Source organism: Copadichromis virginalis, linkage group LG10 (assembly GCF_057382275.1).
Source record: "Copadichromis virginalis isolate Kocher_CV1m ecotype Utaka linkage group LG10, C_Virginalis_male_GT1.1, whole genome shotgun sequence".
NCBI lineage: Eukaryota > Metazoa > Chordata > Actinopteri > Cichliformes > Cichlidae > Copadichromis > Copadichromis virginalis.
The window spans coordinates 8,013,431-8,040,422 of NC_140627.1; positions in this window are offsets into that span (position 1 = coordinate 8,013,431).

Consider the following 26,992-nt stretch of genomic DNA (forward strand, 5'->3'; position numbering starts at 1 on the left):
CCATTCAAATGCATGTAACAGTGAGAAACACACTGTCTTGGCGAAATAAAGCGTTTTTCAACCACTTCATATAAATCGCTGTAACTTTTGATAGAAGACTCAGACAAACATGTTTATGGCTTTATCTTATAGAACTCAATATCCCCGTGCTGGGCAAACAGGTTTTGCAGCCGTTTGAGCTAAGATTTTAAAATTATTCACATAATGAAAACCTATACTTTGTTTCAGGCGAGTTTCCCATTCAAATGCATGTAACAGTGAGAAATGCATTGTCTTGGCGAAATAAAGCGTTTTTGAACAACTTCATATAAATCGCTGTAACTTTTGATAGAAGACTCAGACAAACATGTTTATGGCTTTATCTTATAGAACTCAATATCCCCGTGCTGGGCAAACAGGTTTTGCAGCCGTTTGAGCTAAGATTTTAAAATTATTCACATAATGAAAACCTATACTTTGTTTCAGGCGAGTTTCCCATTCAAATGCATGTAACAGTGAGAAACGCATTGTCTTGGCGAAATAAAGCGTTTTTGAACAACTTCATATAAATCGCTGTAACTTTTGATAGAAGACTCAGACAAACATGTTTATGGCTTTATCTTATAGAACTCAATATCCCCGTGCTGGGCAAACAGGTTTTGCAGCCGTTTGAGCTAAGATTTTAAAATTATTCACATAATGAAAACCTATACTTTGTTTCAGGCGAGTTTCCCATTCAAATGCATGTAACAGTGAGAAACGCATTGTCTTGGCGAAATAAAGCGTTTTTGAACAACTTCATATAAATCGCTGTAACTTTTGATAGAAGACTCAGACAAACATATGGCTTTATCTTATAGAACTCAATATCCCCGTGCTGGGCAAACAGGTTTTGCAGCCGTTTGAGCTAAGATTTTAAAATTATTCACATAATGAAAACCTATACTTTGTTTCAGGCGAGTTTCCCATTCAAATGCATGTAACAGTGAGAAACGCATTGTCTTGGCGAAATAAAGCGTTTTTGAACAACTTCATATAAATCGCTGTAACCTTTGATAGAAGACTCAGACAAACATGTTTATGGCTTTATCTTATAGAACTCAATATCCCCGTGCTGGGCAAACAGGTTTTGCAGCCGTTTGAGCTAAGATTTTAAAATTATTCACATAATGAAAACCTATACTTTGTCTCAGGCGAGTTTCCCATTCAAATGCATGTAACAGTGAGAAACGCATTGTCTTGGCGAAATAAAGTTTTTTTTGAACAACTTCATATAAATCGCTGTAACTTTTGATAGAAGACTCAGACAAACATGTTTATGGCTTTATCTTATAGAACTCAATATCCCCGTGCTGGGCAAACAGGTTTTGCAGCCGTTTGAGCTAAGATTTTAAAATTATTCACATAATGAAAACCTATACTTTGTCTCAGGCGAGTTTCCCATTCAAATGCATGTAACAGTGAGAAACGCATTGTCTTGGCGAAATAAAGTTTTTTTTTAACAACTTCATATAAATCGCTGTAACTTTTGATAGAAGACTCAGACAAACATATGGCTTTATCTTATAGAACTCAATATCCCCGTGCTGGGCAAACAGGTTTTGCAGCCGTTTGAGCTAAGATTTTAAAATTATTCACATAATGAAAACCTATACTTTGTCTCAGGCGAGTTTCCCATTCAAATGCATGTAACAGTGAGAAACGCATTGTCTTGGCGAAATAAAGTTTTTTTTGAACAACTTCATATAAATCGCTGTAACTTTTGATAGAAGACTCAGACAAACATATGGCTTTATCTTATAGAACTCAATATCCCCGTGCTGGGCAAACAGGTTTTGCAGCCGTTTGAGCTAAGATTTTAAAATTATTCACATAATGAAAACCTATACTTTGTTTCAGGCGAGTTTCCCATTCAAATGCATGTAACAGTGAGAAACGCATTGTCTTGGCGAAATAAAGCGTTTTTGAACAACTTCATATAAATCGCTGTAACTTTTGATAGAAGACTCAGACAAACATGTTTATGGCTTTATCTTATAGAACTCAATATCCCCGTGCTGGGCAAACAGGTTTTGCAGCCGTTTGAGCTAAGATTTTAAAATTATTCACATAATGAAAACCTATACTTTGTTTCAGGCGAGTTTCCCATTCAAATGCATGTAACAGTGAGAAACACACTGTCTTGGCGAAATAAAGCGTTTTTCAACCACTTCATATAAATCGCTGTAACTTTTGATAGAAGACTCAGACAAACATGTTTATGGCTTTATCTTATAGAACTCAATATCCCCGTGCTGGGCAAACAGGTTTTGCAGCCGTTTGAGCTAAGATTTTAAAATTATTCACATAATGAAAACCTATACTTTGTTTCAGGCGAGTTTCCCATTCAAATGCATGTAACAGTGAGAAACGCATTGTCTTGGCGAAATAAAGCGTTTTTGAACAACTTCATATAAATCGCTGTAACTTTTGATAGAAGACTCAGACAAACATGTTTATGGCTTTATCTTATAGAACTCAATATCCCCGTGCTGGGCAAACAGGTTTTGCAGCCGTTTGAGCTAAGATTTTAAAATTATTCACATAATGAAAACCTATACTTTGTTTCAGGCGAGTTTCCCATTCAAATGCATGTAACAGTGAGAAACGCATTGTCTTGGCGAAATAAAGCGTTTTTGAACAACTTCATATAAATCGCTGTAACTTTTGATAGAAGACTCAGACAAACATGTTTATGGCTTTATCTTATAGAACTCAATATCCCCGTGCTGGGCAAACAGGTTTTGCAGCCGTTTGAGCTAAGATTTTAAAATTATTCACATAATGAAAACCTATACTTTGTTTCAGGCGAGTTTCCCATTCAAATGCATGTAACAGTGAGAAACGCATTGTCTTGGCGAAATAAAGCGTTTTTGAACAACTTCATATAAATCGCTGTAACTTTTGATAGAAGACTCAGACAAACATGTTTATGGCTTTATCTTATAGAACTCAATATCCCCGTGCTGGGCAAACAGGTTTTGCAGCCGTTTGAGCTAAGATTTTAAAATTATTCACATAATGAAAACCTATACTTTGTTTCAGGCGAGTTTCCCATTCAAATGCATGTAACAGTGAGAAACGCATTGTCTTGGCGAAATAAAGCGTTTTTCAACCACTTCATATAAATCGCTGTAACTTTTGATAGAAGACTCAGACAAACATGTTTATGGCTTTATCTTATAGAACTCAATATCCCCGTGCTGGGCAAACAGGTTTATGGCTTTATCTTATAGAACTCAATATCCCCGTGCTGGGCAAACAGGTTTTGCAGCCGTTTGAGCTAAGATTTTAAAATTATTCACATAATGAAAACCTATACTTTGTTTCAGGCGAGTTTCCCATTCAAATGCATGTAACAGTGAGAAACGCATTGTCTTGGCGAAATAAAGCGTTTTTGAACAACTTCATATAAATCGCTGTAACTTTTGATAGAAGACTCAGACAAACATGTTTATGGCTTTATCTTATAGAACTCAATATCCCCGTGCTGGGCAAACAGGTTTTGCAGCCGTTTGAGCTAAGATTTTAAAATTATTCACATAATGAAAACCTATACTTTGTTTCAGGCGAGTTTCCCATTCAAATGCATGTAACAGTGAGAAACGCATTGTCTTGGCGAAATAAAGCGTTTTTGAACAACTTCATATAAATCGCTGTAACTTTTGATAGAAGACTCAGACAAACATGTTTATGGCTTTATCTTATAGAACTCAATATCCCCGTGCTGGGCAAACAGGTTTTGCAGCCGTTTGAGCTAAGATTTTAAAATTATTCACATAATGAAAACCTATACTTTGTTTCAGGCGAGTTTCCCATTCAAATGCATGTAACAGTGAGAAACGCATTGTCTTGGCGAAATAAAGCGTTTTTGAACAACTTCATATAAATCGCTGTAACTTTTGATAGAAGACTCAGACAAACATGTTTATGGCTTTATCTTATAGAACTCAATATCCCCGTGCTGGGCAAACAGGTTTTGCAGCCGTTTGAGCTAAGATTTTAAAATTATTCACATAATGAAAACCTATACTTTGTTTCAGGCGAGTTTCCCATTCAAATGCATGTAACAGTGAGAAACGCATTGTCTTGGCGAAATAAAGCGTTTTTCAACCACTTCATATAAATCGCTGTAACTTTTGATAGAAGACTCAGACAAACATGTTTATGGCTTTATCTTATAGAACTCAATATCCCCGTGCTGGGCAAACAGGTTTATGGCTTTATCTTATAGAACTCAATATCCCCGTGCTGGGCAAACAGGTTTTGCAGCCGTTTGAGCTAAGATTTTAAAATTATTCACATAATGAAAACCTATACTTTGTTTCAGGCGAGTTTCCCATTCAAATGCATGTAACAGTGAGAAACGCATTGTCTTGGCGAAATAAAGCGTTTTTGAACAACTTCATATAAATCGCTGTAACTTTTGATAGAAGACTCAGACAAACATGTTTATGGCTTTATCTTATAGAACTCAATATCCCCGTGCTGGGCAAACAGGTTTTGCAGCCGTTTGAGCTAAGATTTTAAAATTATTCACATAATGAAAACCTATACTTTGTTTCAGGCGAGTTTCCCATTCAAATGCATGTAACAGTGAGAAACGCATTGTCTTGGCGAAATAAAGCGTTTTTGAACAACTTCATATAAATCGCTGTAACTTTTGATAGAAGACTCAGACAAACATGTTTATGGCTTTATCTTATAGAACTCAATATCCCCGTGCTGGGCAAACAGGTTTTGCAGCCGTTTGAGCTAAGATTTTAAAATTATTCACATAATGAAAACCTATACTTTGTTTCAGGCGAGTTTCCCATTCAAATGCATGTAACAGTGAGAAACGCATTGTCTTGGCGAAATAAAGCGTTTTTCAACCACTTCATATAAATCGCTGTAACTTTTGATAGAAGACTCAGACAAACATGTTTATGGCTTTATCTTATAGAACTCAATATCCCCGTGCTGGGCAAACAGGTTTATGGCTTTATCTTATAGAACTCAATATCCCCGTGCTGGGCAAACAGGTTTTGCAGCCGTTTGAGCTAAGATTTTAAAATTATTCACATAATGAAAACCTATACTTTGTTTCAGGCGAGTTTCCCATTCAAATGCATGTAACAGTGAGAAACGCATTGTCTTGGCGAAATAAAGCGTTTTTGAACAACTTCATATAAATCGCTGTAGCTTTTGATAGAAGACTCAGACAAACATGTTTATGGCTTTATCTTATAGAACTCAATATCCCCGTGCTGGGCAAACAGGTTTTGCAGCCGTTTGAGCTAAGATTTTAAAATTATTCACATAATGAAAACCTATACTTTGTTTCAGGCGAGTTTCCCATTCAAATGCATGTAACAGTGAGAAACGCATTGTCTTGGCGAAATAAAGCGTTTTTGAACAACTTCATATAAATCGCTGTAACTTTTGATAGAAGACTCAGACAAACATGTTTATGGCTTTATCTTATAGAACTCAATATCCCCGTGCTGGGCAAACAGGTTTTGCAGCCGTTTGAGCTAAGATTTTAAAATTATTCACATAATGAAAACCTATACTTTGTTTCAGGCGAGTTTCCCATTCAAATGCATGTAACAGTGAGAAACGCATTGTCTTGGCGAAATAAAGCGTTTTTGAACAACTTCATATAAATCGCTGTAACTTTTGATAGAAGACTCAGACAAACATGTTTATGGCTTTATCTTATAGAACTCAATATCCCCGTGCTGGGCAAACAGGTTTTGCAGCCGTTTGAGCTAAGATTTTAAAATTATTCACATAATGAAAACCTATACTTTGTTTCAGGCGAGTTTCCCATTCAAATGCATGTAACAGTGAGAAACACACTGTCTTGGCGAAATAAAGCGTTTTTCAACCACTTCATATAAATCGCTGTAACTTTTGATAGAAGACTCAGACAAACATGTTTATGGCTTTATCTTATAGAACTCAATATCCCCGTGCTGGGCAAACAGGTTTTGCAGCCGTTTGAGCTAAGATTTTAAAATTATTCACATAATGAAAACCTATACTTTGTTTCAGGCGAGTTTCCCATTCAAATGCATGTAACAGTGAGAAACGCATTGTCTTGGCGAAATAAAGCGTTTTTGAACAACTTCATATAAATCGCTGTAACTTTTGATAGAAGACTCAGACAAACATGTTTATGGCTTTATCTTATAGAACTCAATATCCCCGTGCTGGGCAAACAGGTTTTGCAGCCGTTTGAGCTAAGATTTTAAAATTATTCACATAATGAAAACCTATACTTTGTTTCAGGCGAGTTTCCCATTCAAATGCATGTAACAGTGAGAAACACACTGTCTTGGCGAAATAAAGCGTTTTTCAACCACTTCATATAAATCGCTGTAACTTTTGATAGAAGACTCAGACAAACATGTTTATGGCTTTATCTTATAGAACTCAATATCCCCGTGCTGGGCAAACAGGTTTTGCAGCCGTTTGAGCTAAGATTTTAAAATTATTCACATAATGAAAACCTATACTTTGTTTCAGGCGAGTTTCCCATTCAAATGCATGTAACAGTGAGAAACGCATTGTCTTGGCGAAATAAAGCGTTTTTGAACAACTTCATATAAATCGCTGTAACTTTTGATAGAAGACTCAGACAAACATGTTTATGGCTTTATCTTATAGAACTCAATATCCCCGTGCTGGGCAAACAGGTTTTGCAGCCGTTTGAGCTAAGATTTTAAAATTATTCACATAATGAAAACCTATACTTTGTTTCAGGCGAGTTTCCCATTCAAATGCATGTAACAGTGAGAAACACACTGTCTTGGCGAAATAAAGCGTTTTTGAACAACTTCATATAAATCGCTGTAACTTTTGATAGAAGACTCAGACAAACATGTTTATGGCTTTATATTATAGAACTCAATATCCCCGTGCTGGGCAAACAGGTTTTGCAGCCGTTTGAGCTAAGATTTTAAAATTATTCACATAATGAAAACCTATACTTTGTTTCAGGCGAGTTTCCCATTCAAATGCATGTAACAGTGAGAAACGCATTGTCTTGGCGAAATAAAGCGTTTTTGAACAACTTCATATAAATCGCTGTAACTTTTGATAGAAGACTCAGACAAACATGTTTATGGCTTTATCTTATAGAACTCAATATCCCCGTGCTGGGCAAACAGGTTTTGCAGCCGTTTGAGCTAAGATTTTAAAATTATTCACATAATGAAAACCTATACTTTGTTTCAGGCGAGTTTCCCATTCAAATGCATGTAACAGTGAGAAACGCATTGTCTTGGCGAAATAAAGCGTTTTTGAACAACTTCATATAAATCGCTGTAACTTTTGATAGAAGACTCAGACAAACATGTTTATGGCTTTATCTTATAGAACTCAATATCCCCGTGCTGGGCAAACAGGTTTTGCAGCCGTTTGAGCTAAGATTTTAAAATTATTCACATAATGAAAACCTATACTTTGTTTCAGGCGAGTTTCCCATTCAAATGCATGTAACAGTGAGAAACACACTGTCTTGGCGAAATAAAGCGTTTTTGAACAACTTCATATAAATCGCTGTAACTTTTGATAGAAGACTCAGACAAACATGTTTATGGCTTTATATTATAGAACTCAATATCCCCGTGCTGGGCAAACAGGTTTTGCAGCCGTTTGAGCTAAGATTTTAAAATTATTCACATAATGAAAACCTATACTTTGTTTCAGGCGAGTTTCCCATTCAAATGCATGTAACAGTGAGAAACGCATTGTCTTGGCGAAATAAAGCGTTTTTGAACAACTTCATATAAATCGCTGTAACTTTTGATAGAAGACTCAGACAAACATGTTTATGGCTTTATCTTATAGAACTCAATATCCCCGTGCTGGGCAAACAGGTTTTGCAGCCGTTTGAGCTAAGATTTTAAAATTATTCACATAATGAAAACCTATACTTTGTTTCAGGCGAGTTTCCCATTCAAATGCATGTAACAGTGAGAAACGCATTGTCTTGGCGAAATAAAGCGTTTTTGAACAACTTCATATAAATCGCTGTAACTTTTGATAGAAGACTCAGACAAACATGTTTATGGCTTTATCTTATAGAACTCAATATCCCCGTGCTGGGCAAACAGGTTTTGCAGCCGTTTGAGCTAAGATTTTAAAATTATTCACATAATGAAAACCTATACTTTGTTTCAGGCGAGTTTCCCATTCAAATGCATGTAACAGTGAGAAACGCATTGTCTTGGCGAAATAAAGCGTTTTTCAACCACTTCATATAAATCGCTGTAACTTTTGATAGAAGACTCAGACAAACATGTTTATGGCTTTATCTTATAGAACTCAATATCCCCGTGCTGGGCAAACAGGTTTATGGCTTTATCTTATAGAACTCAATATCCCCGTGCTGGGCAAACAGGTTTTGCAGCCGTTTGAGCTAAGATTTTAAAATTATTCACATAATGAAAACCTATACTTTGTTTCAGGCGAGTTTCCCATTCAAATGCATGTAACAGTGAGAAACGCATTGTCTTGGCGAAATAAAGCGTTTTTGAACAACTTCATATAAATCGCTGTAACTTTTGATAGAAGACTCAGACAAACATGTTTATGGCTTTATCTTATAGAACTCAATATCCCCGTGCTGGGCAAACAGGTTTTGCAGCCGTTTGAGCTAAGATTTTAAAATTATTCACATAATGAAAACCTATACTTTGTTTCAGGCGAGTTTCCCATTCAAATGCATGTAACAGTGAGAAACACACTGTCTTGGCGAAATAAAGCGTTTTTGAACAACTTCATATAAATCGCTGTAACTTTTGATAGAAGACTCAGACAAACATGTTTATGGCTTTATATTATAGAACTCAATATCCCCGTGCTGGGCAAACAGGTTTTGCAGCCGTTTGAGCTAAGATTTTAAAATTATTCACATAATGAAAACCTATACTTTGTTTCAGGCGAGTTTCCCATTCAAATGCATGTAACAGTGAGAAACGCATTGTCTTGGCGAAATAAAGCGTTTTTGAACAACTTCATATAAATCGCTGTAACTTTTGATAGAAGACTCAGACAAACATGTTTATGGCTTTATCTTATAGAACTCAATATCCCCGTGCTGGGCAAACAGGTTTTGCAGCCGTTTGAGCTAAGATTTTAAAATTATTCACATAATGAAAACCTATACTTTGTTTCAGGCGAGTTTCCCATTCAAATGCATGTAACAGTGAGAAACGCATTGTCTTGGCGAAATAAAGCGTTTTTGAACAACTTCATATAAATCGCTGTAACTTTTGATAGAAGACTCAGACAAACATGTTTATGGCTTTATCTTATAGAACTCAATATCCCCGTGCTGGGCAAACAGGTTTTGCAGCCGTTTGAGCTAAGATTTTAAAATTATTCACATAATGAAAACCTATACTTTGTTTCAGGCGAGTTTCCCATTCAAATGCATGTAACAGTGAGAAACGCATTGTCTTGGCGAAATAAAGCGTTTTTCAACCACTTCATATAAATCGCTGTAACTTTTGATAGAAGACTCAGACAAACATGTTTATGGCTTTATCTTATAGAACTCAATATCCCCGTGCTGGGCAAACAGGTTTATGGCTTTATCTTATAGAACTCAATATCCCCGTGCTGGGCAAACAGGTTTTGCAGCCGTTTGAGCTAAGATTTTAAAATTATTCACATAATGAAAACCTATACTTTGTTTCAGGCGAGTTTCCCATTCAAATGCATGTAACAGTGAGAAACGCATTGTCTTGGCGAAATAAAGCGTTTTTGAACAACTTCATATAAATCGCTGTAACTTTTGATAGAAGACTCAGACAAACATGTTTATGGCTTTATCTTATAGAACTCAATATCCCCGTGCTGGGCAAACAGGTTTTGCAGCCGTTTGAGCTAAGATTTTAAAATTATTCACATAATGAAAACCTATACTTTGTTTCAGGCGAGTTTCCCATTCAAATGCATGTAACAGTGAGAAACGCATTGTCTTGGCGAAATAAAGCGTTTTTGAACAACTTCATATAAATCGCTGTAACTTTTGATAGAAGACTCAGACAAACATGTTTATGGCTTTATCTTATAGAACTCAATATCCCCGTGCTGGGCAAACAGGTTTTGCAGCCGTTTGAGCTAAGATTTTAAAATTATTCACATAATGAAAACCTATACTTTGTTTCAGGCGAGTTTCCCATTCAAATGCATGTAACAGTGAGAAACACACTGTCTTGGCGAAATAAAGCGTTTTTCAACCACTTCATATAAATCGCTGTAACTTTTGATAGAAGACTCAGACAAACATGTTTATGGCTTTATCTTATAGAACTCAATATCCCCGTGCTGGGCAAACAGGTTTTGCAGCCGTTTGAGCTAAGATTTTAAAATTATTCACATAATGAAAACCTATACTTTGTTTCAGGCGAGTTTCCCATTCAAATGCATGTAACAGTGAGAAATGCATTGTCTTGGCGAAATAAAGCGTTTTTGAACAACTTCATATAAATCGCTGTAACTTTTGATAGAAGACTCAGACAAACATGTTTATGGCTTTATCTTATAGAACTCAATATCCCCGTGCTGGGCAAACAGGTTTTGCAGCCGTTTGAGCTAAGATTTTAAAATTATTCACATAATGAAAACCTATACTTTGTTTCAGGCGAGTTTCCCATTCAAATGCATGTAACAGTGAGAAACGCATTGTCTTGGCGAAATAAAGCGTTTTTGAACAACTTCATATAAATCGCTGTAACTTTTGATAGAAGACTCAGACAAACATGTTTATGGCTTTATCTTATAGAACTCAATATCCCCGTGCTGGGCAAACAGGTTTTGCAGCCGTTTGAGCTAAGATTTTAAAATTATTCACATAATGAAAACCTATACTTTGTTTCAGGCGAGTTTCCCATTCAAATGCATGTAACAGTGAGAAACACACTGTCTTGGCGAAATAAAGCGTTTTTGAACAACTTCATATAAATCGCTGTAACTTTTGATAGAAGACTCAGACAAACATGTTTATGGCTTTATATTATAGAACTCAATATCCCCGTGCTGGGCAAACAGGTTTTGCAGCCGTTTGAGCTAAGATTTTAAAATTATTCACATAATGAAAACCTATACTTTGTTTCAGGCGAGTTTCCCATTCAAATGCATGTAACAGTGAGAAACGCATTGTCTTGGCGAAATAAAGCGTTTTTGAACAACTTCATATAAATCGCTGTAACTTTTGATAGAAGACTCAGACAAACATGTTTATGGCTTTATCTTATAGAACTCAATATCCCCGTGCTGGGCAAACAGGTTTTGCAGCCGTTTGAGCTAAGATTTTAAAATTATTCACATAATGAAAACCTATACTTTGTTTCAGGCGAGTTTCCCATTCAAATGCATGTAACAGTGAGAAACGCATTGTCTTGGCGAAATAAAGCGTTTTTGAACAACTTCATATAAATCGCTGTAACTTTTGATAGAAGACTCAGACAAACATGTTTATGGCTTTATCTTATAGAACTCAATATCCCCGTGCTGGGCAAACAGGTTTTGCAGCCGTTTGAGCTAAGATTTTAAAATTATTCACATAATGAAAACCTATACTTTGTTTCAGGCGAGTTTCCCATTCAAATGCATGTAACAGTGAGAAACACACTGTCTTGGCGAAATAAAGCGTTTTTGAACAACTTCATATAAATCGCTGTAACTTTTGATAGAAGACTCAGACAAACATGTTTATGGCTTTATATTATAGAACTCAATATCCCCGTGCTGGGCAAACAGGTTTTGCAGCCGTTTGAGCTAAGATTTTAAAATTATTCACATAATGAAAACCTATACTTTGTTTCAGGCGAGTTTCCCATTCAAATGCATGTAACAGTGAGAAACGCATTGTCTTGGCGAAATAAAGCGTTTTTGAACAACTTCATATAAATCGCTGTAACTTTTGATAGAAGACTCAGACAAACATGTTTATGGCTTTATCTTATAGAACTCAATATCCCCGTGCTGGGCAAACAGGTTTTGCAGCCGTTTGAGCTAAGATTTTAAAATTATTCACATAATGAAAACCTATACTTTGTTTCAGGCGAGTTTCCCATTCAAATGCATGTAACAGTGAGAAACGCATTGTCTTGGCGAAATAAAGCGTTTTTGAACAACTTCATATAAATCGCTGTAACTTTTGATAGAAGACTCAGACAAACATGTTTATGGCTTTATCTTATAGAACTCAATATCCCCGTGCTGGGCAAACAGGTTTTGCAGCCGTTTGAGCTAAGATTTTAAAATTATTCACATAATGAAAACCTATACTTTGTTTCAGGCGAGTTTCCCATTCAAATGCATGTAACAGTGAGAAACGCATTGTCTTGGCGAAATAAAGCGTTTTTCAACCACTTCATATAAATCGCTGTAACTTTTGATAGAAGACTCAGACAAACATGTTTATGGCTTTATCTTATAGAACTCAATATCCCCGTGCTGGGCAAACAGGTTTATGGCTTTATCTTATAGAACTCAATATCCCCGTGCTGGGCAAACAGGTTTTGCAGCCGTTTGAGCTAAGATTTTAAAATTATTCACATAATGAAAACCTATACTTTGTTTCAGGCGAGTTTCCCATTCAAATGCATGTAACAGTGAGAAACGCATTGTCTTGGCGAAATAAAGCGTTTTTCAACCACTTCATATAAATCGCTGTAACTTTTGATAGAAGACTCAGACAAACATGTTTATGGCTTTATCTTATAGAACTCAATATCCCCGTGCTGGGCAAACAGGTTTATGGCTTTATCTTATAGAACTCAATATCCCCGTGCTGGGCAAACAGGTTTTGCAGCCGTTTGAGCTAAGATTTTTAAAATTATTCACATAATGAAAACCTATACTTTGTTTCAGGCGAGTTTCCCATTCAAATGCATGAAACAGTGAGAAACGCATTGTCTTGGCGAAATAAAGCGTTTTTGAACAACTTCATATAAATCGCTGTAACTTTTGATAGAAGACTCAGACAAACATGTTTATGGCTTTATCTTATAGAACTCAATATCCCCGTGCTGGGCAAACAGGTTTTGCAGCCGTTTGAGCTAAGATTTTAAAATTATTCACATAATGAAAACCTATACTTTGTTTCAGGCGAGTTTCCCATTCAAATGCATGTAACAGTGAGAAACGCATTGTCTTGGCGAAATAAAGCGTTTTTGAACAACTTCATATAAATCGCTGTAACTTTTGATAGAAGACTCAGACAAACATGTTTATGGCTTTATCTTATAGAACTCAATATCCCCGTGCTGGGCAAACAGGTTTTGCAGCCGTTTGAGCTAAGATTTTAAAATTATTCACATAATGAAAACCTATACTTTGTTTCAGGCGAGTTTCCCATTCAAATGCATGTAACAGTGAGAAACGCATTGTCTTGGCGAAATAAAGCGTTTTTGAACAACTTCATATAAATCGCTGTAACTTTTGATAGAAGACTCAGACAAACATGTTTATGGCTTTATCTTATAGAACTCAATATCCCCGTGCTGGGCAAACAGGTTTTGCAGCCGTTTGAGCTAAGATTTTAAAATTATTCACATAATGAAAACCTATACTTTGTTTCAGGCGAGTTTCCCATTCAAATGCATGTAACAGTGAGAAACGCATTGTCTTGGCGAAATAAAGCGTTTTTGAACAACTTCATATAAATCGCTGTAACTTTTGATAGAAGACTCAGACAAACATGTTTATGGCTTTATCTTATAGAACTCAATATCCCCGTGCTGGGCAAACAGGTTTTGCAGCCGTTTGAGCTAAGATTTTAAAATTATTCACATAATGAAAACCTATACTTTGTTTCAGGCGAGTTTCCCATTCAAATGCATGTAACAGTGAGAAACGCATTGTCTTGGCGAAATAAAGCGTTTTTGAACAACTTCATATAAATCGCTGTAACTTTTGATAGAAGACTCAGACAAACATGTTTATGGCTTTATCTTATAGAACTCAATATCCCCGTGCTGGGCAAACAGGTTTTGCAGCCGTTTGAGCTAAGATTTTAAAATTATTCACATAATGAAAACCTATACTTTGTTTCAGGCGAGTTTCCCATTCAAATGCATGTAACAGTGAGAAACGCATTGTCTTGGCGAAATAAAGCGTTTTTGAACAACTTCATATAAATCGCTGTAACTTTTGATAGAAGACTCAGACAAACATGTTTATGGCTTTATCTTATAGAACTCAATATCCCCGTGCTGGGCAAACAGGTTTTGCAGCCGTTTGAGCTAAGATTTTAAAATTATTCACATAATGAAAACCTATACTTTGTTTCAGGCGAGTTTCCCATTCAAATGCATGTAACAGTGAGAAACGCATTGTCTTGGCGAAATAAAGCGTTTTTGAACAACTTCATATAAATCGCTGTAACTTTTGATAGAAGACTCAGACAAACATGTTTATGGCTTTATCTTATAGAACTCAATATCCCCGTGCTGGGCAAACAGGTTTTGCAGCCGTTTGAGCTAAGATTTTAAAATTATTCACATAATGAAAACCTATACTTTGTTTCAGGCGAGTTTCCCATTCAAATGCATGTAACAGTGAGAAACGCATTGTCTTGGCGAAATAAAGCGTTTTTGAACAACTTCATATAAATCGCTGTAACTTTTGATAGAAGACTCAGACAAACATGTTTATGGCTTTATCTTATAGAACTCAATATCCCCGTGCTGGGCAAACAGGTTTTGCAGCCGTTTGAGCTAAGATTTTAAAATTATTCACATAATGAAAACCTATACTTTGTTTCAGGCGAGTTTCCCATTCAAATGCATGTAACAGTGAGAAACGCATTGTCTTGGCGAAATAAAGCGTTTTTGAACAACTTCATATAAATCGCTGTAACTTTTGATAGAAGACTCAGACAAACATGTTTATGGCTTTATCTTATAGAACTCAATATCCCCGTGCTGGGCAAACAGGTTTTGCAGCCGTTTGAGCTAAGATTTTAAAATTATTCACATAATGAAAACCTATACTTTGTTTCAGGCGAGTTTCCCATTCAAATGCATGTAACAGTGAGAAACGCATTGTCTTGGCGAAATAAAGCGTTTTTCAACCACTTCATATAAATCGCTGTAACTTTTGATAGAAGACTCAGACAAACATGTTTATGGCTTTATCTTATAGAACTCAATATCCCCGTGCTGGGCAAACAGGTTTATGGCTTTATCTTATAGAACTCAATATCCCCGTGCTGGGCAAACAGGTTTTGCAGCCGTTTGAGCTAAGATTTTAAAATTATTCACATAATGAAAACCTATACTTTGTTTCAGGCGAGTTTCCCATTCAAATGCATGTAACAGTGAGAAACGCATTGTCTTGGCGAAATAAAGCGTTTTTGAACAACTTCATATAAATCGCTGTAACTTTTGATAGAAGACTCAGACAAACATGTTTATGGCTTTATCTTATAGAACTCAATATCCCCGTGCTGGGCAAACAGGTTTTGCAGCCGTTTGAGCTAAGATTTTAAAATTATTCACATAATGAAAACCTATACTTTGTTTCAGGCGAGTTTCCCATTCAAATGCATGTAACAGTGAGAAACACACTGTCTTGGCGAAATAAAGCGTTTTTCAACCACTTCATATAAATCGCTGTAACTTTTGATAGAAGACTCAGACAAACATGTTTATGGCTTTATCTTATAGAACTCAATATCCCCGTGCTGGGCAAACAGGTTTTGCAGCCGTTTGAGCTAAGATTTTAAAATTATTCACATAATGAAAACCTATACTTTGTTTCAGGCGAGTTTCCCATTCAAATGCATGTAACAGTGAGAAACGCATTGTCTTGGCGAAATAAAGCGTTTTTGAACAACTTCATATAAATCGCTGTAACTTTTGATAGAAGACTCAGACAAACATGTTTATGGCTTTATCTTATAGAACTCAATATCCCCGTGCTGGGCAAACAGGTTTTGCAGCCGTTTGAGCTAAGATTTTAAAATTATTCACATAATGAAAACCTATACTTTGTTTCAGGCGAGTTTCCCATTCAAATGCATGTAACAGTGAGAAACACACTGTCTTGGCGAAATAAAGCGTTTTTCAACCACTTCATATAAATCGCTGTAACTTTTGATAGAAGACTCAGACAAACATGTTTATGGCTTTATCTTATAGAACTCAATATCCCCGTGCTGGGCAAACAGGTTTTGCAGCCGTTTGAGCTAAGATTTTAAAATTATTCACATAATGAAAACCTATACTTTGTTTCAGGCGAGTTTCCCATTCAAATGCATGTAACAGTGAGAAACGCATTGTCTTGGCGAAATAAAGCGTTTTTCAACCACTTCATATAAATCGCTGTAACTTTTGATAGAAGACTCAGACAAACATGTTTATGGCTTTATCTTATAGAACTCAATATCCCCGTGCTGGGCAAACAGGTTTTGCAGCCGTTTGAGCTAAGATTTTAAAATTATTCACATAATGAAAACCTATACTTTGTTTCAGGCGAGTTTCCCATTCAAATGCATGTAACAGTGAGAAACGCATTGTCTTGGCGAAATAAAGCGTTTTTGAACAACTTCATATAAATCGCTGTAACTTTTGATAGAAGACTCAGACAAACATGTTTATGGCTTTATCTTATAGAACTCAATATCCCCGTGCTGGGCAAACAGGTTTTGCAGCCGTTTGAGCTAAGATTTTAAAATTATTCACATAATGAAAACCTATACTTTGTTTCAGGCGAGTTTCCCATTCAAATGCATGTAACAGTGAGAAACGCATTGTCTTGGCGAAATAAAGCGTTTTTGAACAACTTCATATAAATCGCTGTAACTTTTGATAGAAGACTCAGACAAACATGTTTATGGCTTTATCTTATAGAACTCAATATCCCCGTGCTGGGCAAACAGGTTTTGCAGCCGTTTGAGCTAAGATTTTAAAATTATTCACATAATGAAAACCTATACTTTGTTTCAGGCGAGTTTCCCATTCAAATGCATGTAACAGTGAGAAACACACTGTCTTGGCGAAATAAAGCGTTTTTCAACCACTTCATATAAATCGCTGTAACTTTTGATAGAAGACTCAGACAAACATGTTTATGGCTTTATCTTATAGAACTCAATATCCCCGTGCTGGGCAAACAGGTTTTGCAGCCGTTTGAGCTAAGATTTTAAAATTATTCACATAATGAAAACCTATACTTTGTTTCAGGCGAGTTTCCCATTCAAATGCATGTAACAGTGAGAAACACACTGTCTTGGCGAAATAAAGCGTTTTTCAACCACTTCATATAAATCGCTGTAACTTTTGATAGAAGACTCAGACAAACATGTTTATGGCTTTATCTTATAGAACTCAATATCCCCGTGCTGGGCAAACAGGTTTTGCAGCCGTTTGAGCTAAGATTTTAAAATTATTCACATAATGAAAACCTATACTTTGTTTCAGGCGAGTTTCCCATTCAAATGCATGTAACAGTGAGAAACACACTGTCTTGGCGAAATAAAGCGTTTTTCAACCACTTCATATAAATCGCTGTAACTTTTGATAGAAGACTCAGACAAACATGTTTATGGCTTTATATTATAGAACTCAATATCCCCGTGCTGGGCAAACAGGTTTTGCAGCCGTTTGAGCTAAGATTTTAAAATTATTCACATAATGAAAACCTATACTTTGTTTCAGGCGAGTTTCCCATTCAAATGCATGTAACAGTGAGAAACGCATTGTCTTGGCGAAATAAAGCGTTTTTCAACCACTTCATATAAATCGCTGTAACTTTTGATAGAAGACTCAGACAAACATGTTTATGGCTTTATCTTATAGAACTCAATATCCCCGTGCTGGGCAAACAGGTTTTGCAGCCGTTTGAGCTAAGATTTTAAAATTATTCACATAATGAAAACCTATACTTTGTTTCAGGCGAGTTTCCCATTCAAATGCATGTAACAGTGAGAAACGCATTGTCTTGGCGAAATAAAGCGTTTTTGAACAACTTCATATAAATCGCTGTAACTTTTGATAGAAGACTCAGACAAACATGTTTATGGCTTTATATTATAGAACTCAATATCCCCGTGCTGGGCAAACAGGTTTTGCAGCCGTTTGAGCTAAGATTTTAAAATTATTCACATAATGAAAACCTATACTTTGTTTCAGGCGAGTTTCCCATTCAAATGCATGTAACAGTGAGAAACACACTGTCTTGGCGAAATAAAGCGTTTTTCAACCACTTCATATAAATCGCTGTAACTTTTGATAGAAGACTCAGACAAACATGTTTATGGCTTTATCTTATAGAACTCAATATCCCCGTGCTGGGCAAACAGGTTTTGCAGCCGTTTGAGCTAAGATTTTAAAATTATTCACATAATGAAAACCTATACTTTGTTTCAGGCGAGTTTCCCATTCAAATGCATGTAACAGTGAGAAACACACTGTCTTGGCGAAATAAAGCGTTTTTCAACCACTTCATATAAATCGCTGTAACTTTTGATAGAAGACTCAGACAAACATGTTTATGGCTTTATATTATAGAACTCAATATCCCCGTGCTGGGCAAACAGGTTTTGCAGCCGTTTGAGCTAAGATTTTAAAATTATTCACATAATGAAAACCTATACTTTGTTTCAGGCGAGTTTCCCATTCAAATGCATGTAACAGTGAGAAACGCATTGTCTTGGCGAAATAAAGCGTTTTTCAACCACTTCATATAAATCGCTGTAACTTTTGATAGAAGACTCAGACAAACATGTTTATGGCTTTATCTTATAGAACTCAATATCCCCGTGCTGGGCAAACAGGTTTTGCAGCCGTTTGAGCTAAGATTTTAAAATTATTCACATAATGAAAACCTATACTTTGTTTCAGGCGAGTTTCCCATTCAAATGCATGTAACAGTGAGAAACGCATTGTCTTGGCGAAATAAAGCGTTTTTGAACAACTTCATATAAATCGCTGTAACTTTTGATAGAAGACTCAGACAAACATGTTTATGGCTTTATATTATAGAACTCAATATCCCCGTGCTGGGCAAACAGGTTTTGCAGCCGTTTGAGCTAAGATTTTAAAATTATTCACATAATGAAAACCTATACTTTGTTTCAGGCGAGTTTCCCATTCAAATGCATGTAACAGTGAGAAACACACTGTCTTGGCGAAATAAAGCGTTTTTCAACCACTTCATATAAATCGCTGTAACTTTTGATAGAAGACTCAGACAAACATGTTTATGGCTTTATCTTATAGAACTCAATATCCCCGTGCTGGGCAAACAGGTTTTGCAGCCGTTTGAGCTAAGATTTTAAAATTATTCACATAATGAAAACCTATACTTTGTTTCAGGCGAGTTTCCCATTCAAATGCATGTAACAGTGAGAAACACACTGTCTTGGCGAAATAAAGCGTTTTTCAACCACTTCATATAAATCGCTGTAACTTTTGATAGAAGACTCAGACAAACATGTTTATGGCTTTATCTTATAGAACTCAATATCCCCGTGCTGGGCAAACAGGTTTTGCAGCCGTTTGAGCTAAGATTTTAAAATTATTCACATAATGAAAACCTATACTTTGTTTCAGGCGAGTTTCCCATTCAAATGCATGTAACAGTGAGAAACGCATTGTCTTGGCGAAATAAAGCGTTTTTGAACAACTTCATATAAATCGCTGTAACTTTTGATAGAAGACTCAGACAAACATGTTTATGGCTTTATATTATAGAACTCAATATCCCCGTGCTGGGCAAACAGGTTTTGCAGCCGTTTGAGCTAAGATTTTAAAATTATTCACATAATGAAAACCTATACTTTGTTTCAGGCGAGTTTCCCATTCAAATGCATGTAACAGTGAGAAACACACTGTCTTGGCGAAATAAAGCGTTTTTCAACCACTTCATATAAATCGCTGTAACTTTTGATAGAAGACTCAGACAAACATGTTTATGGCTTTATCTTATAGAACTCAATATCCCCGTGCTGGGCAAACAGGTTTTGCAGCCGTTTGAGCTAAGATTTTAAAATTATTCACATAATGAAAACCTATACTTTGTTTCAGGCGAGTTTCCCATTCAAATGCATGTAACAGTGAGAAACACACTGTCTTGGCGAAATAAAGCGTTTTTCAACCACTTCATATAAATCGCTGTAACTTTTGATAGAAGACTCAGACAAACATGTTTATGGCTTTATCTTATAGAACTCAATATCCCCGTGCTGGGCAAACAGGTTTTGCAGCCGTTTGAGCTAAGATTTTAAAATTATTCACATAATGAAAACCTATACTTTGTTTCAGGCGAGTTTCCCATTCAAATGCATGTAACAGTGAGAAACACACTGTCTTGGCGAAATAAAGCGTTTTTCAACCACTTCATATAAATCGCTGTAACTTTTGATAGAAGACTCAGACAAACATGTTTATGGCTTTATATTATAGAACTCAATATCCCCGTGCTGGGCAAACAGGTTTTGCAGCCGTTTGAGCTAAGATTTTAAAATTATTCACATAATGAAAACCTATACTTTGTTTCAGGCGAGTTTCCCATTCAAATGCATGTAACAGTGAGAAACGCATTGTCTTGGCGAAATAAAGCGTTTTTCAACCACTTCATATAAATCGCTGTAACTTTTGATAGAAGACTCAGACAAACATGTTTATGGCTTTATCTTATAGAACTCAATATCCCCGTGCTGGGCAAACAGGTTTTGCAGCCGTTTGAGCTAAGATTTTAAAATTATTCACATAATGAAAACCTATACTTTGTTTCAGGCGAGTTTCCCATTCAAATGCATGTAACAGTGAGAAACGCATTGTCTTGGCGAAATAAAGCGTTTTTGAACAACTTCATATAAATCGCTGTAACTTTTGATAGAAGACTCAGACAAACATGTTTATGGCTTTATCTTATAGAACTCAATATCCCCGTGCTGGGCAAACAGGTTTTGCAGCCGTTTGAGCTAAGATTTTAAAATTATTCACATAATGAAAACCTATACTTTGTTTCAGGCGAGTTTCCCATTCAAATGCATGTAACAGTGAGAAACACACTGTCTTGGCGAAATAAAGCGTTTTTCAACCACTTCATATAAATCGCTGTAACTTTTGATAGAAGACTCAGACAAACATGTTTATGGCTTTATCTTATAGAACTCAATATCCCCGTGCTGGGCAAACAGGTTTTGCAGCCGTTTGAGCTAAGATTTTAAAATTATTCACATAATGAAAACCTATACTTTGTTTCAGGCGAGTTTCCCATTCAAATGCATGTAACAGTGAGAAACACACTGTCTTGGCGAAATAAAGCGTTTTTCAACCACTTCATATAAATCGCTGTAACTTTTGATAGAAGACTCAGACAAACATGTTTATGGCTTTATCTTATAGAACTCAATATCCCCGTGCTGGGCAAACAGGTTTTGCAGCCGTTTGAGCTAAGATTTTAAAATTATTCACATAATGAAAACCTATACTTTGTTTCAGGCGAGTTTCCCATTCAAATGCATGTAACAGTGAGAAACACACTGTCTTGGCGAAATAAAGCGTTTTTCAACCACTTCATATAAATCGCTGTAACTTTTGATAGAAGACTCAGACAAACATGTTTATGGCTTTATATTATAGAACTCAATATCCCCGTGCTGGGCAAACAGGTTTTGCAGCCGTTTGAGCTAAGATTTTAAAATTATTCACATAATGAAAACCTATACTTTGTTTCAGGCGAGTTTCCCATTCAAATGCATGTAACAGTGAGAAACGCATTGTCTTGGCGAAATAAAGCGTTTTTGAACAACTTCATATAAATCGCTGTAACTTTTGATAGAAGACTCAGACAAACATGTTTATGGCTTTATATTATAGAACTCAATATCCCCGTGCTGGGCAAACAGGTTTTGCAGCCGTTTGAGCTAAGATTTTAAAATTATTCACATAATGAAAACCTATACTTTGTTTCAGGCGAGTTTCCCATTCAAATGCATGTAACAGTGAGAAACACACTGTCTTGGCGAAATAAAGCGTTTTTCAACCACTTCATATAAATCGCTGTAACTTTTGATAGAAGACTCAGACAAACATGTTTATGGCTTTATCTTATAGAACTCAATATCCCCGTGCTGGGCAAACAGGTTTTGCAGCCGTTTGAGCTAAGATTTTAAAATTATTCACATAATGAAAACCTATACTTTGTTTCAGGCGAGTTTCCCATTCAAATGCATGTAACAGTGAGAAACACACTGTCTTGGCGAAATAAAGCGTTTTTCAACCACTTCATATAAATCGCTGTAACTTTTGATAGAAGACTCAGACAAACATGTTTATGGCTTTATCTTATAGAACTCAATATCCCCGTGCTGGGCAAACAGGTTTTGCAGCCGTTTGAGCTAAGATTTTAAAATTATTCACATAATGAAAACCTATACTTTGTTTCAGGCGAGTTTCCCATTCAAATGCATGTAACAGTGAGAAACGCATTGTCTTGGCGAAATAAAGCGTTTTTGAACAACTTCATATAAATCGCTGTAACTTTTGATAGAAGACTCAGACAAACATGTTTATGGCTTTATATTATAGAACTCAATATCCCCGTGCTGGGCAAACAGGTTTTGCAGCCGTTTGAGCTAAGATTTTAAAATTATTCACATAATGAAAACCTATACTTTGTTTCAGGCGAGTTTCCCATTCAAATGCATGTAACAGTGAGAAACACACTGTCTTGGCGAAATAAAGCGTTTTTCAACCACTTCATATAAATCGCTGTAACTTTTGATAGAAGACTCAGACAAACATGTTTATGGCTTTATCTTATAGAACTCAATATCCCCGTGCTGGGCAAACAGGTTTTGCAGCCGTTTGAGCTAAGATTTTAAAATTATTCACATAATGAAAACCTATACTTTGTTTCAGGCGAGTTTCCCATTCAAATGCATGTAACAGTGAGAAACACACTGTCTTGGCGAAATAAAGCGTTTTTCAACCACTTCATATAAATCGCTGTAACTTTTGATAGAAGACTCAGACAAACATGTTTATGGCTTTATCTTATAGAACTCAATATCCCCGTGCTGGGCAAACAGGTTTTGCAGCCGTTTGAGCTAAGATTTTAAAATTATTCACATAATGAAAACCTATACTTTGTTTCAGGCGAGTTTCCCATTCAAATGCATGTAACAGTGAGAAACACACTGTCTTGGCGAAATAAAGCGTTTTTCAACCACTTCATATAAATCGCTGTAACTTTTGATAGAAGACTCAGACAAACATGTTTATGGCTTTATATTATAGAACTCAATATCCCCGTGCTGGGCAAACAGGTTTTGCAGCCGTTTGAGCTAAGATTTTAAAATTATTCACATAATGAAAACCTATACTTTGTTTCAGGCGAGTTTCCCATTCAAATGCATGTAACAGTGAGAAACGCATTGTCTTGGCGAAATAAAGCGTTTTTCAACCACTTCATATAAATCGCTGTAACTTTTGATAGAAGACTCAGACAAACATGTTTATGGCTTTATCTTATAGAACTCAATATCCCCGTGCTGGGCAAACAGGTTTTGCAGCCGTTTGAGCTAAGATTTTAAAATTATTCACATAATGAAAACCTATACTTTGTTTCAGGCGAGTTTCCCATTCAAATGCATGTAACAGTGAGAAACGCATTGTCTTGGCGAAATAAAGCGTTTTTGAACAACTTCATATAAATCGCTGTAACTTTTGATAGAAGACTCAGACAAACATGTTTATGGCTTTATCTTATAGAACTCAATATCCCCGTGCTGGGCAAACAGGTTTTGCAGCCGTTTGAGCTAAGATTTTAAAATTATTCACATAATGAAAACCTATACTTTGTTTCAGGCGAGTTTCCCATTCAAATGCATGTAACAGTGAGAAACACACTGTCTTGGCGAAATAAAGCGTTTTTCAACCACTTCATATAAATCGCTGTAACTTTTGATAGAAGACTCAGACAAACATGTTTATGGCTTTATCTTATAGAACTCAATATCCCCGTGCTGGGCAAACAGGTTTTGCAGCCGTTTGAGCTAAGATTTTAAAATTATTCACATAATGAAAACCTATACTTTGTTTCAGGCGAGTTTCCCATTCAAATGCATGTAACAGTGAGAAACACACTGTCTTGGCGAAATAAAGCGTTTTTCAACCACTTCATATAAATCGCTGTAACTTTTGATAGAAGACTCAGACAAACATGTTTATGGCTTTATCTTATAGAACTCAATATCCCCGTGCTGGGCAAACAGGTTTTGCAGCCGTTTGAGCTAAGATTTTAAAATTATTCACATAATGAAAACCTATACTTTGTTTCAGGCGAGTTTCCCATTCAAATGCATGTAACAGTGAGAAACACACTGTCTTGGCGAAATAAAGCGTTTTTCAACCACTTCATATAAATCGCTGTAACTTTTGATAGAAGACTCAGACAAACATGTTTATGGCTTTATATTATAGAACTCAATATCCCCGTGCTGGGCAAACAGGTTTTGCAGCCGTTTGAGCTAAGATTTTAAAATTATTCACATAATGAAAACCTATACTTTGTTTCAGGCGAGTTTCCCATTCAAATGCATGTAACAGTGAGAAACGCATTGTCTTGGCGAAATAAAGCGTTTTTCAACCACTTCATATAAATCGCTGTAACTTTTGATAGAAGACTCAGACAAACATGTTTATGGCTTTATCTTATAGAACTCAATATCCCCGTGCTGGGCAAACAGGTTTTGCAGCCGTTTGAGCTAAGATTTTAAAATTATTCACATAATGAAAACCTATACTTTGTTTCAGGCGAGTTTCCCATTCAAATGCATGTAACAGTGAGAAACGCATTGTCTTGGCGAAATAAAGCGTTTTTGAACAACTTCATATAAATCGCTGTAACTTTTGATAGAAGACTCAGACAAACATGTTTATGGCTTTATATTATAGAACTCAATATCCCCGTGCTGGGCAAACAGGTTTTGCAGCCGTTTGAGCTAAGATTTTAAAATTATTCACATAATGAAAACCTATACTTTGTTTCAGGCGAGTTTCCCATTCAAATGCATGTAACAGTGAGAAACACACTGTCTTGGCGAAATAAAGCGTTTTTCAACCACTTCATATAAATCGCTGTAACTTTTGATAGAAGACTCAGACAAACATGTTTATGGCTTTATCTTATAGAACTCAATATCCCCGTGCTGGGCAAACAGGTTTTGCAGCCGTTTGAGCTAAGATTTTAAAATTATTCACATAATGAAAACCTATACTTTGTTTCAGGCGAGTTTCCCATTCAAATGCATGTAACAGTGAGAAACGCATTGTCTTGGCGAAATAAAGCGTTTTTGAACAACTTCATATAAATCGCTGTAACTTTTGATAGAAGACTCAGACAAACATGTTTATGGCTTTATCTTATAGAACTCAATATCCCCGTGCTGGGCAAACAGGTTTTGCAGCCGTTTGAGCTAAGATTTTAAAATTATTCACATAATGAAAACCTATACTTTGTTTCAGGCGAGTTTCCCATTCAAATGCATGTAACAGTGAGAAACACACTGTCTTGGCGAAATAAAGCGTTTTTCAACCACTTCATATAAATCGCTGTAACTTTTGATAGAAGACTCAGACAAACATGTTTATGGCTTTATCTTATAGAACTCAATATCCCCGTGCTGGGCAAACAGGTTTTGCAGCCGTTTGAGCTAAGATTTTAAAATTATTCACATAATGAAAACCTATACTTTGTTTCAGGCGAGTTTCCCATTCAAATGCATGTAACAGTGAGAAACGCATTGTCTTGGCGAAATAAAGCGTTTTTGAACAACTTCATATAAATCGCTGTAACTTTTGATAGAAGACTCAGACAAACATGTTTATGGCTTTATATTATAGAACTCAATATCCCCGTGCTGGGCAAACAGGTTTTGCAGCCGTTTGAGCTAAGATTTTAAAATTATTCACATAATGAAAACCTATACTTTGTTTCAGGCGAGTTTCCCATTCAAATGCATGTAACAGTGAGAAACACACTGTCTTGGCGAAATAAAGCGTTTTTCAACCACTTCATATAAATCGCTGTAACTTTTGATAGAAGACTCAGACAAACATGTTTATGGCTTTATCTTATAGAACTCAATATCCCCGTGCTGGGCAAACAGGTTTTGCAGCCGTTTGAGCTAAGATTTTAAAATTATTCACATAATGAAAACCTATACTTTGTTTCAGGCGAGTTTCCCATTCAAATGCATGTAACAGTGAGAAACACACTGTCTTGGCGAAATAAAGCGTTTTTCAACCACTTCATATAAATCGCTGTAACTTTTGATAGAAGACTCAGACAAACATGTTTATGGCTTTATCTTATAGAACTCAATATCCCCGTGCTGGGCAAACAGGTTTTGCAGCCGTTTGAGCTAAGATTTTAAAATTATTCACATAATGAAAACCTATACTTTGTTTCAGGCGAGTTTCCCATTCAAATGCATGTAACAGTGAGAAACGCATTGTCTTGGCGAAATAAAGCGTTTTTGAACAACTTCATATAAATCGCTGTAACTTTTGATAGAAGACTCAGACAAACATGTTTATGGCTTTATCTTATAGAACTCAATATCCCCGTGCTGGGCAAACAGGTTTTGCAGCCGTTTGAGCTAAGATTTTAAAATTATTCACATAATGAAAACCTATACTTTGTTTCAGGCGAGTTTCCCATTCAAATGCATGTAACAGTGAGAAACACACTGTCTTGGCGAAATAAAGCGTTTTTCAACCACTTCATATAAATCGCTGTAACTTTTGATAGAAGACTCAGACAAACATGTTTATGGCTTTATCTTATAGAACTCAATATCCCCGTGCTGGGCAAACAGGTTTTGCAGCCGTTTGAGCTAAGATTTTAAAATTATTCACATAATGAAAACCTATACTTTGTTTCAGGCGAGTTTCCCATTCAAATGCATGTAACAGTGAGAAACGCATTGTCTTGGCGAAATAAAGCGTTT